Raw genomic sequence first — 18,316 nt, 5'->3', positions numbered from 1 at the left:
AACGTGATCTAATTCTTCCATCACTTTCTGATGACTAATGTCATAGCCAAGTTTCCAAGTTCCTATGATGATTACATTTCAAGGCAGAGACTTCTGTAAAAGTATGTATGTCCTCAGGAATCAGGAAAATAATCCATGAACACTGGTCTCTGTGGGGTCCTTTTACTAAGCTGCTCTAAAAAGTGTCTGGCGCTGCTGTCAGCACATGGGTTTACTGCGTTCTGCGGCCACATTTAGTCCAGCAGTGATATGGCTGCATTTGCTATATCCTCCATTAATGACCACATGCTAATTTCTCAATTAGCACGTGGCCATTACTGCGGGAGCCCTTACTGCCACGCCACCTATTTACTTGGTGGTAAGGGCTCCCACACTACTCTTGTGGTAATCGGGCAGCATGCAGCAATGTGCCCATGCTACCTGAATAGAACAGGGTACGCCTAGTCTCCGCCCATGGGGACACTTCAGCGCATCCCGTGGTAGTGCTTTTTTAGCACATAGTAACCATGCACTAGTGCTAGCATGGCTTAGTAAAAGGGCCCTTGTGTGCCCCTGCATAATTACAATCTGTACTTCCTATATTTTATGACATCATTTCAAATGCTTTTTGGGTTTTGATTATTTAATTGGTAGTTAAAATCAAGGGGGGGGGGGTGGTTGACAGTCATAGGAACAGGAGCAACACTCATTTGTTTAACTTCTATTGTCCTATAAGTTGATTAGAATCATTATCTAAATAATGAAAGTAATTACTTACTGATTTTCTAATTCAGTATTCAGATTGTGTAGCATTGTTTCATGTTTTCATTTTCATTTTTTATTGATAGGTTTGCAAGTTTTCATATTTAAGTAGAGAGAGACACTCTAGTTATTCAGCAATGTTACCATTTTGTTAATTCATTCACCTTTATTGTGATAGGCCTGCAGGGGGTGGCCCCTTCATGATGCAGTGTTATTTTTGAGCTTCCTGCACATTAAAATTCGGCATTATATTGTGTTGAACCCAAAACTTAATTCTTTTTTTTGTAGAATGACCCTAAAGTTCATAAAATCTTTATTTCAAACTCACATCAAGGACTATCACAATAAGAACCAAAGAAGTTAATAAAACTTCTGAACATTCTGAATAAACCGGATTGATGCATAAAGAACCCCTTCCCTCCCCCAGCTAGTTTTAGTTATCTAGTAAAATTACCTAAGTCATATTGGCCAATAGACATGTCTATTTTATATGTATCTGACCTGTTATATCATATCATTGTTAAGGCTTATAATAAAGAATCTAAGAATAGAACCTTCACACGCTCCACATTCCCTCAACAATGGAGTTAAGATTTGTAGCCTTACAACTCACCATATAAAAATAGATACATTCAAATTGTGGGGACACCTCCGGAACAGTAACACACTCTCCTTTCATTGCTAGACACTTTGGAGCTTATTTTCTAAGGTGAAAAATATCTAAAAAGTAGCATAAAGCAGCATTTGGATGTTTTTCTTACCAAAACATCCAAATTAGTATTTTCAAAACCAATTTTCCAGATATTTTTCTATGCAGTTTATCTGTAGTGCATCCAAATATCAAGAGAGCATGTCAGGGGCGGGATTTTTTTTCAGCCATATTGGAACAAAACAAATATGCCCAAGACTAAAACTAAGATGTTTGAGCTAGACATGTTTTAACAATGACTAAGCCACATACGAGGAAATTAAAATGCAGTAAACCCCTGACTTTTAATGCACCTTATTAACTCCCCCTCTAAATGTTTTAATTATATACTATATAATTATATATATTGGGAAGGGATAGGATTTCATATACTGCTTTCTGTGGTTGAAATCAAAGCAGTTTACATATTATATACGGGTACTTATTTTGTACCTGGGGCAATAGAGTTAAATGACTTGCCTGGAGTCACAAGGAGTTGCAGTGGGCACTGAATCCGGTTCCCCTGGTTCTCAAGCTGCTGCACTACCCACTAAGCTACTCCTCCAGACCTATTGCTGTTTTTTTTTTGGAGGGGGGGATATGGGGGCCTTCAAACTTTCTCCTGCTCTTTTGGGTTTCCAGCTCAGTTGGAACCAGGGATGGAATTCAATGCCATGCCCCTTCATTTGCAATCGTCCTGCAATTTGTTTCCTATTTTATAATCTTCTCCCGGATCACCTATCCCAGTCATTGCAGTAGAACCCTGCAATCATAGGCTATAAACTTGGCCACTATCCCCCGTATTCTGTATAGGTCACCCAAATGTGGGTGCAGATCTCAGATCCGCATGTAAACTGATTAGTCAATTAGGTGCTATCAATTATTGGAGTTAACAAGCATTTAATTGGCAGTAATAATTTATTCATTTATTTTTTTATTTATTTGTAGCATTTGTATCCCACATTTTCCCACCAATTTGCAGGCTCAATGTGGCTTACATTTGCCGTAATGGTGGTTGCCATTTCCGGGTAACAGAATTACATATGGTATTACGTTAAGGTGCATACATACATGGTAATATATATGGAACATAGTATATATGGAACAGATCATGGTATATATATATACGTTCTATAATTAGGAATTACACATAGATCTGCCCTAAAACCTACTCTACAACATGTGTGCATATATTTCATAGTGTACAACTCCAAAGGGAGTGTGACCATGGGAAGGGCATGGGCAGGTCAGCGATGTTCCCAGAATTTGGGCGAAGTGTTATACAATACCTGCATTTGCTCGTCTAATTGCCAGTCAGTTTGGCACCAGCATTTACACCAGCCTCTGGCAGGCATAAATGCTTGTACCAAAAGTTAAATACAAACGGCCAGATTCTGTATATTGTAAAGTGGATCCTCTTTTCTTAGCGCAATGAAGTTTTTTATTGCCTAAAAGGGGTTTCCCTCCTTCCCTCAGTTGTGGCACCAAAACACAAAACAAAGCACAGTTATCGTTCACCTTTCTCAAGCCGGTTAGTTTCCCAATCCCGGCTTCCACAGCTGCTGCCTCTCCCTCCCTCCTGGGGGAGAGTAGCAGCACATAATAAAAAAAAAAAGAAAGAAAACAAATACCCTGTTCCGTGTAGCGGGTTTTTCCAAAACCCAGTTTACTTTTAGTCAAGCTTTACAAAAACACAGCTCAGTCCAGCTAGGTTTTCAAAACACAGTTCAGTTCTAGCCAAGCTTGCAAAAACACAGCTCAGTTTAGTCAGGCTTTCAAAATACAGTTCAGTTCTAGCCAAGCTTTCAAAACACAGCTCAATTTAGCCAGGCTTTCCAAAAACACAGTTCAGTTCTAGCCAAGCTTTCAAAAACACAGCTCAGTTTAGTCAGGCTTTCAGAATACAGTTCAGTTCTAGCCAAGCTTGCAAAAACACAGCTCAGTTTAGTCAGGCTTTCAAAATACAGTTCAGTTCTAGCCAAGCTTCAAAAACATAGCTCAGTCCAGCTAGGCTTTCAAAAAAAACACAGTTCCATTTTTAGGCCCAAGCTTTCAAAGCACAGCTCAGTTTAGCCAGGCTTTCCAAAAACACAGTTCAGTTCTAGCCACGCTTTCCAAAATACAGCTCAGTTTAGCCAGGCTTTCAAAAACACAGTAATGGCTTTGCGTGGGCTCAAAGCCTAGGGTCCCACCCTCTTGGTCAGTCATACTCCTACCTGACCTCCTCCCGCTTGACCCGGCTTGGCCCCGCTACTTCCTTGGCTTTCGCTGAGCCAGAGCTGAAAAGTCCATCGGCTCTTCCAGGGTGTTCTCCGGTTCAGTCAACTCCATAGGGCAAGGCTCACTCTCTGCCTCTCTCTCCTCAGGAGCCCAATCCATATTCTCCTCGCCCCGCCCTTCTCCCAGCTGCTCACCCTTTCTTTCATTAAAGCTCTTTTGTGGCTCTTCTTTCTCCACCCACCTGTTCCACCACCTCTTCCACCAGGTTGGAGAATCAGCCTTATTCCTTCCCCTGCGGCCCTCCTCTGGAGACTCCTGGGAATGCAGATAGTTTCTCTTATCCCCGGTCTCCCTTGGGGCATGCTGGGAGTTGTAGTTCTTTATTTCTAGTTTTTCCTGGGGAATGCCTGCCTATAACGGGGGTATTCTGGCCTATCCCAGGGTTCCTTTGGGGCCTGTCTTACATACTCTTTACATACCCCCCCTCCCTTAAATTTCCACCCCCGCATTCTTTTTCCTCCTCCTCCTCCACCCGGGACAGAGCATCAACATTTCCTAAACATCGCCCGGGACGATGCTCCACAGCATATTGGAAAGGCTGCAATGCTAAGTACCAACGCATTAGTCTCCCATTATTATTCTTCATTACATTCAACCATTTCAGGGAGCATGGTCCGTTACCAACTTAAATTTTCTCCCTTCTAAATAGACACTACACTCCTGCACTGCCCATCGTATGGCTAAACACTCCTTTTCTATGGTGGAGTAATGTTCCTCATGAGGCAGGAGCTTCCGGCTTAAATAAAGCACCGGGTGTTCCTCCCCTTCATGCTCTTGGGACAGCACTACGCCTAACCCCCTCCCTGAAGCATCTGTTTGAAGGATAAAGGGCTTTTCAAAATCAACTGCCTTCAGCACAGGTTCTTGGCACAGGGCCCTCTGCATCTGTTCAAATGCCCTCAACTCCTCCACTCCCCACCTCAAATGGTCCGGATTCTTCCCTCTCAGCATGTCAGTTAAGGGAGTGGCCATTGCGGAAAAATGCGGGATGAACCTGCGGTAATACCCTACCATCCCCAGGAATCTACGCAATTGTTTCTTGGTGTTTGGTCTGGGAAACTCTTGGATGCTTTTAACCTTATTCAATAAGGGCCGGACCTCTCCCCTTCCCACATTATACCCTAAATACTTCACCCTGTACTGCGCAAAATAACATTTTTTTGGGTTCAGGGTGAGACCTGCCTCCCTAAAAGCCTGCAGCACTGCCTCTACCTGGTTTAAATGGGTGTTCCAGTCTCCACTATGTATTACCACATCATCCATATAGGCGGCGGCATATGCCTGATGTGGTCGGAGCACCCTGTCCAGCAACCTCTGGCAGCTTGCAGCTGCTGAATTAAGGCCAATGGGCAATCTTTTGAACTGATACAGGCCTATGGGCGTACTAAAGGCGGTCTTAGCTTGTGCCCCTGACGTAAGGGGAATCTGCCAGTACCCTTTTGTCAAGTCCAGGGTGGTGAGATATTGTGCAGATCCTAGCCTGTCCACCAGCTCCTCAATATAGGGCATAGGATATGCATCTGCTTGCGAGATATTATTAAGCTGGCGGAAATCTATGCAGAATCTCCACTCCCCTTCGGGTTTTGGTACTAACACCACTGGGCTCGACCAGGGGCTATTTGACTTTTCAATCACCCCGAAGTCTAACATTTCCTGGACCTGTTTTATCACCTCCCTCCTTTTCATGGGGGACAGCCTATATGGTTTTTGCCGAACTACTTTACCACTTTCCGTTATGATGTCATGCTCCACTAGGTGAGTATTTCCCGGGCAGGCCGTCAACACATCATCAAACCCTTTCAGGAGCCTTCCTATCTCTTTCTTTTGTACTTGTGTCAACCGGGGATTAACCCCTGGTTCACCGGGCTTGAAAATATCTCTTATTTGCGGTCCCAACTCTTCTCCCTCCTTTTCCTCTCCCCGGGTCTGAAAGCCTACCCTTGCTACCCAGGGTTTCATCAGGTTAACATGGAAGGTTTGGACCCGCCCCTTTTCGTTCGCCACCTCATATGTAAGAGGCCCAAGTCTCCTCCTCACCACCCAGGGACCCTTCCACCTAGAGGCAAACTTATGAGGATCCTCCAAGATTAGGATAAGGACCCTATCTCCTATTACAAACTCCCTCTCACGAGATCCCTTATCATAATATCCTTTTGACGATTTTGGCTCTGTTCCAGCATATCTTGGGAATATTCCTGTAACTTATCTAATCTAGTCCTCAGATCCTGTAGGTATTCGACCACTGACTGATCAGAGGTGTCCGGGGGTACCCAGTGTTCCTGTAAAATATCCAAAATGCCCCTGGGCCTCCGTCCAAACATTAATTCATAAGGCGCAACTCCTAATGAGTCTTGCACCTTCTCCCTGTAGGCATATAGCACGAAGGGTAACAGTTGGTCCCAACCCGTCCTATCCTCGCCTAACGCTTTTTTTTAACATACCCTTTAAAGTTCTATTAAAACGTTCCACCATCCCATTAGTTTGAGGATGGTAGGCCGCTGTACAGATATGTTGTATCCCAAAAGCCTCCCACACTTGCCTTAAGGTACTTGACATAAAGTTGGACCCCCTGTCGGTCAAAACTTCTTGGGGGAATCCCACCTCACAAAAATTTTTTTCAATTCCCTGGCAATGACCTTCGCTGATATGCTTCTCAAAGGAATGGCCCAGGGGTACCTAGTGGCCATATCCATAACCACTAAAACGTAGAGGAAGCCTCTCTGAGATTTTGTTACTGGGCCAATAATATCCATGGCTACTCTCCTCCCCGGTTGTTCCACTCTAGCAAGGGGTTTTAACGGTGCCTTAGGCGGTAGCTGGTCTGCCACCTTCTGACAGTTGGGGCAGGACTTGCAATACCTCTCCACCTCCCCATAAACTCCTGGCCAATAAAACCGGCCCAATATCTGAGTCAGGGTAGCTTGGGAGCCCTTATGCCCCCCCAAAGGGTGATCATGCGCGAGCCTTACTACTAGGGGACGGAAAGCTTGGGGGACTACTAGCTGTCTCCCCGCTTCAGAGTTCTCCCAATTGGGTACCCTGCGATATAGAATGTCCCCCTCTATCATGAACCCCGGGGCTTCCTGGCCCTCCCCTTGTCGGGCCCGTTTCCAGGCATATTCTAAAGTAGGGTCCGTGGCCTGCTCCCTATGAAACTGGGGAAACTGCTCCCTCAATTCTTTCGGGGCCACTGGCAGATAACTTTCTTTTCTTGCTTGCTCCAAGGCCTCCCGTCTGCCCCTCTGCTCCTTTTTTTTCAAAGCTTTCCCCTTTCTCTCTTTTCCCGGCTCCCCTAAAACCTCCCCTTGAAAAGGAAAAATACCTCCTATTCCCTCTTCCTCAACCTCAGGGTCTCGCCGAGCCTGAGAGCGGGTAGTGACCAACACTCTTTTTTCACTAATACACTCGGTAAAGGGGGGCCAGTCCCTTCCCAAAATCATCTCCTGTGGCAGTCTGGGCAGAACGGCAATGGCTATCTCTATCTCCCCTGTGGGCCCCTTCACGTGCACCCTATGGAGGGTATAACGAGTACTGGCCCCATGTATACATTGAATAGCCACTGCTCCCTCATAGGTATCCTTACCTCCTGTCCTCCTTTTTCTTATTTGTTCCCATAACCTCCTAGAGATCATGGACTGGTCTGCCCCGGAGTCTAACATGGCTACAATCGGTAAACCCTCAACCTCCACCTTAGCAGTATACCGAGGCCTAAACCCTTGGGCAACCTGCGAGGTCCATCCCTCTCGACCTGGGCAATCCCTCCTGAAGTGCCCAGTCTTCCCACACTTATAACAGAGTTTTCCTTTATACGAGGGGGCCATTTTTCCAGGGCCTGAGGGCACTACGGGCTTTTTACCACCCCAGCCGTAATCTGGTTTCCCCCCCTGGGGATCTGTCCTAAAGAGGGAATTTTTGGAACCTCAGCCTCCCCCCGGTCGGGGTTTCCCACCCTCCAGGTCGGGTCCTCCCCAATGTTGGGCTTCCAAATAACACTCCAACCCGGCTGTCACGGCCTCCAGCGTCTTACAGCCCCTTTGGACCAATCCCGCCCGAATCTCCCTGGGAAGGCCCTGCAGGAACTGCTCCACTACTAATTCTTGAAGAAGCTCTCCCGTGGTGTGGCGATCAGGTTCCAACCATTTTTTTACCAAATCCATTAGTTTAGTGGCCAGCGCTTTAGGGGTTTCCCCCTTTTCCCATTTAGTGGACCGAAATTTACGCCTATAAGCCTGGGTACTCAGTCCATACTGGTCTTTAATGGCCTCTCGCAACCTCCCATAGTTAGCCGCGTCCCCAGGAGCCAAGTCTCTAAAGGCTCCTAGAGCCTCCCCAGATAATGAAGGCACTAACCGCATGGCCCACTGCTCTTGTGGCCACCCTGCGGCCACTGCCACCCTCTCGAAGGCGGTCAGGAAATCATCTACATTATCCTGCTCAGACAACTTTCCCCAAGTAAGTGAGTTCAGGGATAAAGGGCCTACCGCACCGCTTCCTCCTGGCCCCTGTCCAGCTGCTCCGGCTCCCCCGCCCCTGGGAGCCTCGATCCCTCGCTGGAAAAAGTCCTGGAGCATATTCAGCACCGGTTGTTGCTGCTCTCGTGCCGCCGTCAAGGAGTCTTCCACCATCTTCCCCGTCAGTTCTTGCTGTTTCTGGAACTGCATCGTCATCCAAGCGAAGATCTCCTTGGGGTCCATCCTTGCTCCGGAACAGCGACTCCTGGTGGGGGGAAAAAAACAGAGGACACCTCCAAGTGCGGTTTCACTACTTATGCTTCCCCTTTTACTAGGATCCCTTTATTTCCCCCCAATCTAGGCCCCGCTTACCGGAACCCCAGACGGGTCTGCGCCTTTCTCAGCGTTGGCCCCTCCGTCGGGCTTTTCTGTCCTGCTGGTCTTGGCCTCCTCGAGCGACAGGTCCGCGAAGCGATCCCACTTCTGACACCAATTGTAAAGTGGATCCTCTTTTCTCAGCACAATGAAGTTTTTTATTGCCTAAAAGGGTTTCCCTCCTTCCCTCAGTTGTGGCACCAAAACACAAAACAAAGCACAGTTATCGTTCACCTTTCTCAAGCCGGTTAGTTTCCCAATCCCGGCTTCCACAGCTGCTGCCTCTCCCTCCCTCCTGGGGGAGAGTAGCAGCACATAATAAAAAAAAAGAAAGAAAACAAATACCCTGTTCCGTGTAGCGGGTTTTTCCAAAACCCAGTTCACTTTTAGTCAAGCTTTACAAAAACACAGCTCAGTCCAGCTAGGCTTTCAAAACACAGTTCAGTTCTAGCCAAGCTTGCAAAAACACAGCTCAGTTTAGTCAGGCTTTCAGAATACAGTTCAGTTCTAGCCAAGCTTGCAAAAACACAGCTCAGTTTAGTCAGGCTTTCAAAATACAGTTCAGTTCTAGCCAAGCTTTCAAAAACACAGCTCAGTTTAGTCAGGCTTTCAGAATACAGTTCAGTTCTAGCCAAGCTTGCAAAAACACAGCTAAGTTTAGTCAGGCTTTCAAAATGCAGTTCAGTTCTAGCCAAGCTTCAAAAACATAGCTCAGTCCAGCTAGGCTTTCAAAAAAAACACAGTTCCATTTTTAGGCCCAAGCTTTCAAAGCACAGCTCAGTTTAGCCAGGCTTTCCAAAAACACAGTTCAGTTCTAGCCACGCTTTCCAAAATACAGCTCAGTTTAGCCAGGCTTTCAAAAACACAGTAATGGCTTTGCGCGGGCTCAAAGCCTAGGGTCCCACCCTCTTGGTCAGTCATACTCCTACCTGACCTCCTCCCGCTTGACCCGGCTTGGCCCCGCTACTTCCTTGGCTTTCGCTGAGCCAGAGCTGAAAAGTCCATCGGCTCTTCCAGGGTGTTCTCCGGTTCAGTCAACTCCATAGGGCAAGGCTCACTCTCTGCCTCTCTCTCCTCAGGAGCCCAATCCATATTCTCCTCGCCCCGCCCTTCTCCCAGCTGCTCCCCCTTTCTTTCATTAAAGCTCTTTTGTGGCTCTTCTTTCTCCACCCACCTGTTCCACCACCTCTTCCACCAGGTTGGAGAATCAGCCTTATTCCTTCCCCTGCGGCCCTCCTCTGGAGACTCCTGGGAATGCAGATAGTTTCTCTTATCCCCGGTCTCCCTTGGGGCATGCTGGGAGTTGTAGTTCTTTATTTCTAGTTTTTTCCTGGGGAATGCCTGCCTATAACGGGGGTATTCTGGCCTATCCCAGGGTTCCTTTGGGGCCTGTCCTACATACTCTTTACAATATGGCGCCTATTAAATCTATGCAGTAAACATTTCCGCCTAAGCGTATTCTATAAGTGACGCCTAGATTGAGGCATGGTATATAGAATATGCTTAGTTGATGTCCCAGTGCTTAAAACTATGCACGTCCATTTACACCAACGAAAACATGGCGTAAATCCTGGCTTGCACTGGGCCATATTCTATAACAATGCACGTAAATTTTGGAATGCCCACGAAATGCCCATTTCCACGCCCATAGCCATTTCCCTTTTGAACTGCAAGCTTTAGAATTTACAGAATCTGTTTAGCGAGTTATGCATGTAAATTCTAATTATTGCCAATTAGTGCTCATTATTGCTTGTTAAGTGCTGTTAAATACGCTGATTGGCTTGTTAGGCCAATTAAGTTATGCGTGTTGTTATAGAATATGCTTGGATTTCAGCGCAGATCTCTAGGTGCGCTAGAATCTGGAAGAAAATGTACAGTAAGCTAGTATTGTGTAAAAGCCATTCCATGCAGAGTGCCATTTACAGACTACTGTTTTAGCGCCCATCACCCTGGCATCCAACTTTAGACACCATCTATTGAATGTAGCCCTATGTGATGATGTCATGTGATTGCTAGGATCTCCTTCCCCCAGGGGCTGTGGTAACTGCCCTTGTGACATCTCCAACTAGAAGATGGAGGACTAGACCGGGGAATTCAACTTGATTCTTCTTCACGTTCTAGCAAGCACTGCTGAACCTTCTATCTTGACCCAATTATTATATTTTTCAAGCCTAAATACGGTACAGAGACAATTATGCAAACCTATATTCTGCAGAGTGTCTCTACACTTTTTTACATGGGTAGCTTGTAGATATTTTTTCTTGAACTATCCAGGCAGTTCCACTTTGAAAACTGTCACCAGATAAGCAATTACGCATTTAGAAAGTGTAAGAATGCATTTACACCTTTCTGCAGGTAGCTGATTGGGGTTAAAACATCATGTATGCATTTAAAGTGCAAACGAATGCTTACTGTTTATTTCCCTGACCTAAATGCAGTCATGAACAACTATCTTTCAACCCAACAGAATGCTGGAAAGTGATTATACATAAGTACACTGGAGATTGAAAATCCATTTTTCTGGGGGCAAAAACAACTCTCCACAAAACTGAAATGAATAAGCTCAGATTTGGCATGGGAGAAGAACTAGGGGAAAAGATACATTGAGTATGAAAATAGGCTGCATCTGACCAGGGGATCTGGAGAAATAAAGCCTCCCTCCCCCCCTAAATATATTCCAATTGTATTTCTATAAGAGAGATGATTACAGCAGCTACAGAATCTGTTGACAGTGACATTTAATGGCTACATAAATTGTCACACTTTTCAAAACACTTAATTCCAACACAATAGAATGCTAAAAAGAAATTAGGAGCTCAAAAGTCTGTCAGAAACAAACACACACAACCCTCACTCAACCTCAAGGAAGACATATGTTCAAACAGTTCCATCCCTCTATCCACAGACAACACACACACACAAGTAGTTGGAAATAATTCCATGAGCCATGGAATTATTAATCTGAATAAAGGGATGAACTTTATGAAATCTCAGCCACAAAAGTCTACCTATGCAAATAAATATTTACCCATAATCATTCTTTGGGGGAGGGGGTGAAAGAAATATCCTAGTGGCTATTATTTAGGTGGGAGGTTGCCAATTAAGGATCCAGATAAGTTTTATTTATTAAGATTTATTTACTGCCTTTTTGAAGGAATTCACTCAAGGCAGTGTACGGCAAGAAAAAGTCAAAAATAAGCAACAAACAATTACAGCAGTAAAAATACTCAAACAATATAGTATGCTACATTTCAATGTCAATACAACACACAATAAAACATTTTAATAGATAGCATAGGGTATAAGTAAAGATGGAACATATAGATAGATACAGTAAGATAGAGTAACAGGAGTGTAAAAAAAAGGTACTATTTATTTATTTGTTACATTTGTATCCCACATTTTCCCACATATTGTAGGCTCAATGTGGTTTACGTAGTACCGGAGAGGCATTTGCCGGCTCCGGTGAAAACAAATAAAAAGTGATGTTGTGGTAGGGTAAAGTTCATGTGGCACAGCCACAATTAGGGGATCATACAACGGAAGAGTTGAGTTATGTCCATTACGTACTTTAGTTTTGTGTGTCACAGAGATCAGGTATTTAGGTTGGATCGGCAGGGTATGCCTTTTTGAATAGGTTAGTTTTTAGTGATTTCCGGAAGTTTAGGTGGTCGTGCATCATTTTCAAGGCTTTTGGTAATGGGAGCTATGGACTTGGGAGGAATTTTAGTTGTTTTTTTTTTTAATTGTTACAAGTGCCCCCTAGGGTGCCCGGTTGGTGTCCTGGCATGTGAGGGGGACCAGTGCACTACGAATCCTGGCCTCTCCCACAACCAAATGCCTTGGATTTGTTCGTTTTTGAGCTGGGCACCTTCGGTTTCCATTATCGCTGAAAAACAAAACCGCCCAGCTCAAATCCGCACAAATCCGATGCATTTGCCGGGCACAAACCATATTATCGAAAATAAAGATGGGCGGCCATTTTTTTTCGAAAATACGGTCTGTCCCGCCCCTTCACATACCCGTTCTCGGACATAGACGCCCATGGAGATGGGCGTTCACGTTCGATTATGCCCCTCCACGTGTCCTTGTTCCTCCCCAAGTCCAGTTTCTCTCCTCTCTCTTCCCTTCTTCCTATGCCTCCCTCTCCCACCCCCGTGGTTTGGTATGTCTCCCCTTCAGTCTAGTCTCTCTCTCTTCCCTCCACTTCCTCTCTTAGTCCAGCATCTGTCCTCTCTCTTCCTCCTCCCCTTTGATCCAGGTCTCTCTCTCTCTCTCTCTCTCTCTCTCTCTCTCTCTCCCCCTCTTCTGTTTGCTCCAGATTTCTCTGGTGCTCTATTGCCTCTGCTCTCCCCCAAGTCCAGCATCTCTCCCCCTCTTCCCCCATACCTGGAACCAGCATCTGTCTAGTTTCCTCCCTGCTCTCAAGTCCAGCATCTCTCCCCCTCTTCCCCCGTGCCAGGGTCCAGCATCTATCCTGTCCCTCCACTCCTGAACCTGGGTCCAGATCTGGGTCTAGGCCCAGGGTCTTTCCACCTCGATATCTGTCTACCTTCCACTGCTGCTTCTGCAAACCTGTGGCAGGTCATGGCAGAGGCAGTGCTGAAAGATGCTGTCACAACTTCCTGTAGGTGGGTTGTGGCAGAGAAAAGGCCTCAGAAGAGAGTAGCCCTCAGCACTGCCTTTGTTGTGATCTGCCACAGGTTTACAAAAGTGGTGGGGGACGGTAGACAGAGACCGAAGTGGCGAGACCCTGGACCCAGATCTGGGCATGGAAGTAGGGGAAGAGACAAGGAAAGGAGGTGCAATTTCAGGCTGTCCCTACCATTGGTCAGCCTGTTCATTTTGCTAGGCTCGCTCAATGGTAGCCATGTCCCTGTCTCTGCAAAAGTATGAGCGAAGGTGAACCTTGAACCTTAGATAGACAGCGGGTTAAAAGTGAAACAAAACTATTTAGGTGTAGCTTTTTCTCCTGCAGCCTGTTCCTGCAGGGCCATGGCATGCACTAATCTGTCTCTCAAAAACAGTACTAACAGCTTATTTCTGGCCTGGAGTTCCAGAGTTATTGTTCAGTCTGTCAAAATTCAACACAATTGGGTGACGTTTGGCCCTGAGTTCCAAAGTCACAGTTTCAGCAGGGTTCCAAGATAAACTTGGCCTACCTAGGTAGAGCTTCTTCAGCTTACATGTACATGGTGGAAGCATAGGCGTAGACTGGGGGGGCGAGGGGGGGCAATGCCCCCCCAAACGACGATGAGGCGCCGCCGCGCCATTAGTTAAAAAAAAAAACACATGCACGCACGCGCTCCTCTCCATCCGCTTGGCTTCCCTGCTCTCTCTGTCTGCGTCCCGCCTTCCTCTGACGTCAGAGGAAGGCGGGACGCAGACAGAGAGGGCAGGGAAGCCAAGCGGAGTAGCGGACGGAGAGGAGCGTGTCCGTCTACCCCTCTCTCTTCCTCCCTCCCTCCCTCCGCCGCAGGCAGCAGTCTTTTCCAGCGTTCCTGGCAGCGGTAGCGATGTACACGCTGTCTTTGGCTCTGCCCCGAAGCCTTCTCTTCAAGTTCCTGTTCCCGCATAGGTGGGAACAGGAACCTGAAGAGAAGGCTTCCGGGGCAGACCGAAGGCAGCGTGTACATCGCTACTGCTGCCAGGAACGCTGAAAAGCTGAAGACTGTTGCCTGCACCGGAGGGAGGAAGAGAGGGGGTAAACGGAGTCACCATCTTGGACCTCGCGGGGGGGGGGAGCAGAGGGAAGATGGATGGGACTGGGAGGGGTGGGGAGCAGAGGGAAGGAGCAGGAGATGGATGGGACTAGGAGGGGTGGGAAGCAGAGGGAAGGAGCAGGAGATGAATGGGACTGGGAGGGGTGGGAAGCAGAGGGAAGGAGCAGGAGATGGATGGGACTGGGTGGGGTGGGAAGCAGAGGGAAGGAGCAGGAGATGGATGGGACTGGGTGGGGTGGGAAGCAGAGGGAAGGAGCAAGAGATGGATGGGACTGCGAGGGGTGGGGAGCAGAAGGAAGGAGCAAGAGATGAATGGGACTGCGAGGGGTGGGGAGCAGAGGGAAGGAGCAAGAGATGGATGGGACTGCGAGGGGTGGGGAGCAGAGGGAAGGAGCAAGAGATGGATGGGACTGGGAGGGGTGGGGAGCAGAAGGAAGGAGCAAGAGATGGATGGGACTGGGTGGGGTGGGAAGCAGAGGGAAGGAGCAAGAGATGGATGGGACTGCGAGGGGTGGGGAGCAGTGGGAAGGAGCAAGAGATGGATGGGACTGCGAGGGGTGGGGAGCAGAGGGAAGGAGCATGAGATGGATGGGACTGCGAGGGGTGGGGAGCAGAGGGAAGCCTACTGGAAAGAAGACACTGAATAAAACAGAAGACACTGGGACCAAAGCGAATAGAAAAACTAAATGATCAGACAACAAAGGTAGATAAAAGTATTTTATTCATAATTTATTAATTGAAATGTGTCAGCTTTTTGAAATGTGCATCTGTGATATTTTGCCTGTAAATTCAATTCCTTCCTCCACATTAGCATATTCATTTGCATATGTATATATGCAAATGATATGCTAATATGCTCCACCCATTCTTTGCCCCCCCAAATGAAACAGTCAAACTACGCCTATGGGTGGAAGCCTATGCTGGAAGCCTTCTGTTCTCTCCTCTGGTCCTCCCTGATTGATCTATGCTTGCTGAAGGTTTTTATCTTACTCCTTGCTGTGTTCCTGCTGAGTCATCTCTTCCCTGCTCTGTGGCTTGCTTTTTAAGGTGGGTCTGTAACTGTGAGGGAGTGCTGTTAAGGGGGAGGAATAATTTCTTCTAGACTCCATTATAGTCTCTTAAAAACCATGCAAATTTGTGCATTTTGTACATTGTGAAGGATATCTTGTAGATCTAACAACATAACTCTATACCTCTAATATAGCTGATATTCTATTCTGTAAAAATGTATGGTCCTTTCTGTGTACCCATGCTCTTCATGGAAATGCACAGACATTTTTATTCTTCATGCAAATGAAATATTATGGATCCACGTCCAGTATTCTGACCTATATAAAATAAAAATACCTCTGCATAATATAACTTATATTTGTAACCCCTGCCAGTTTGCAGTGGTCCTCACAGGACTATTAAATGCTGCTTGGCGTACTGGGGGCACACCTTCCTGCAAGTTTATTATTGACGAATGCTGTATTTTGGGTCCAGGTTGGGACCAGTATAACTGGAGCAGTTGGCAAATTAATCCACCCTCTCTACTCTTTACCAGCACTTATTAACTAAGTCCAGACCAAAACTAGGTTCTGAAGTAGAAGCTTAGTAAAAGATAGCCTTCTAGCAAAAAGGAAAGACTCACAGCAATACTGAGGGCAGAGAGCAAACAATAATACCAGGCATTTTAGAGGCCAATTTTCAGACCACAGGAACTAGACTGGCTAACTCCCACAATCGGTGCTGAGAGCAGATATTCAATGCCGGGCCGTTTCTGGTAATCGGCATTGAATATCTGGTTTAACTTTGGCTAGTCAAACTTTAACCAGCTAAGCCAATATTCAGCATTGGCCAGTTAAAGTCAGACCAGCCAAAACTATTCCAGGGTTTCACATGGCCAAATATAGCTGCCAAACTTGGCCGGTCCAACTTTAAAAACTGGTGGATTGCCAGTTATCCTGCATTTAACTGGCCAGATGCTGATCCTGGCCAGTCAAATGCTACTGAATATTGGGGGGGGGGGGGGGGGGGTTAAGTCACCAAATTATCTCAGGGCTCTCCAATCCCCAGGAGAGTCTTTTTTCATTCTTTTCTCTCGAATACCTTTCAGAGCTGAATTGAACTCAAATCACAGATGCAGTTCTAACTGGCTCCTTCCACAGATCCTAGAGATATCTGCTATCTTCTGTCCTCCTTTTCAGGATCAGTGGTTCCATGCTGCTCTCTTATACTCCAGAGCTGTTTAATTTCTTCCAAGGAAGTGTACATGCTTAAGGAACCCCTGTCAGCCCTCAAAACTCCTCTGCTCCCTGTGATACAATGACAGGCCAAGCCAAAGACCATTGTTCCCGTGCAATACCTGGGAATCAGAAACCACTACTACTACTTAACATTTCTAGAGCGCTACTAGGGTTACGCAGCGCTGTACAAATTAACAACTAAGGACGGTCCCTGCTCAGAAGAGCTTACAATCTAAAGGACGAAATGTCAAGTTGGGGTAGTCTAGATTTCCTGAGTAGAGGTGTTGTGATTAGGTGCCGAAAGCGACATTGAAGAGGTGGGCTTTGAGCAATGATTTGAAGATGGGTAGGAAGGGGACCTGGCGTATGGGCTCAGGGAGTTTGTTCCAAGCATGGGGTGAGGCAAGGCAGAAAGGGCGGAGCCTAGAGTTGGCGATGGTGGAGAAGGGTACTGAAAGGAGGGATTTGTCTTGAGAGCGGAGGTTACGGGTAGGGATGTAAGGGGAGATGAGGGTAGAGAGGTAAGGAGGGGCTGCAGATCGAGTGCATTTGTAGGTTAGTAGGAGAAGCTTGAACTGTATGTGGTATCTGATCAGAAGCCAATGAAGTGACTTGAGGAGAGGGGTGAAATGAGTATATCGGTCAAGGCGGAAGATAAGACGTGCGGCAGAGTTCTGGATGGACTGAAGGACAAAGACAAGCAACACCATTAGAACTTGGGTTTTTTTTTACCAGTCCCAATTTCCCTCCAAAAGAGATCACCTCTTACCATTAACTCATTGATCAGGAGAGCCCTCTCCTTATTCTGGAAACGGCAGTGTAAACAGAGGTCACAATATAATGCTTTAGAAAAACCACTAGAGGTCTCTGTTATTCACCTAAAGCAGAACCTCTAACATCATTTGAAGAAGAGATATTTGTAATCTAGCAAACATACATTTTATTACAGTAAATTCCTGAGTCAATAACATTTTTTATTTATTTTTAATTCATTCGAAACCATAGCACTTAACCTCTAGACACAATTTGCAAATCATTCGCTGCTTTCATTTGTAGACAGCTCTTTGTGACAGCGTACTTTTTGGCAATACAAGGTTCTACATCATTTGATAACTGAGGCAAATGCTGATATTTTTTGTGTAATAGAATTTTAGAGTGATCATGTAGTTTTGAATCAAGAATTTTTACTAGAGTATTCAGTTGAACTACTGTCCAGAATAAAGGGGAAGAGGAGGAGGGGTGCTTTTATCGAGCTACGGTAAAAAGGTCCCTGAGGTAGTGGCAGGGTCTGTTTTTCCCGCACGCCAGGGCCCTTTTAACAGCAGCGGGTAAAAACCTCCCTGCAAACAAATGGCCATGTGGTAAGATTACTCTTAAGGCATGGCCATGCGGCAGGGAGCACTTACCGCCACTCATTGAGGTGGCAGTAGTGGGTCCTGTGGTAAAAATTCTAAAACTATTTTCCTGGGAAGCCAGAAATGGTGCACACTCAAGCTGGAACAACTGCTGGCGGTCATGTTGGGCAGCCGGGAGTTTCTATTTGCCACACGGCAAGCTCATTGCTGTGCGGCAACCCTCTTGTAAAAGGATCCCTAAGGATGTACATTCATTTGAAACGTATGAAATATCAACATTTCCCATGTCATTTTGTGGTTTCTTTTTACCCAAAATTCAGGAAAAAGAGGGAGATGGACCATGGGCTCCAAAGACGTTTTGTCTAATTTTTCAGAACTAGACTTGAAGGTATGCATCGTTCATTATAAAAAGTCTTTTTCAAGACCATACTACTTGACCAATTTGGAAGTGCTTCACATTTGGAATTCAAGAGTT

At 46.1% G+C, this 18,316-nt stretch overlaps 1 long non-coding RNA gene across 1 annotated transcript; it reads left to right on the top strand.

The window, feature by feature from the left end:
- The first annotated feature begins 1,797 nt into the window (after nucleotides 1-1,797).
- LOC115467871 lies at nucleotides 1,798-17,504 on the top strand. Its single transcript, XR_003941779.1, has 4 exons — nucleotides 1,798-1,878; nucleotides 11,586-11,588; nucleotides 11,703-11,707; nucleotides 17,492-17,504. It is a non-coding gene; the product is annotated as an uncharacterized LOC115467871 (long non-coding RNA).
- Nucleotides 17,505-18,316: the final 812 nt, after the last annotated feature.

Source organism: Microcaecilia unicolor, chromosome 4, assembly GCF_901765095.1.
Source record: "Microcaecilia unicolor chromosome 4, aMicUni1.1, whole genome shotgun sequence".
NCBI lineage: Eukaryota > Metazoa > Chordata > Amphibia > Gymnophiona > Siphonopidae > Microcaecilia > Microcaecilia unicolor.
The sequence above is the reverse complement of the archived record's forward strand: the minus strand, read 5'-3'. Positions and strand labels throughout refer to the sequence as shown.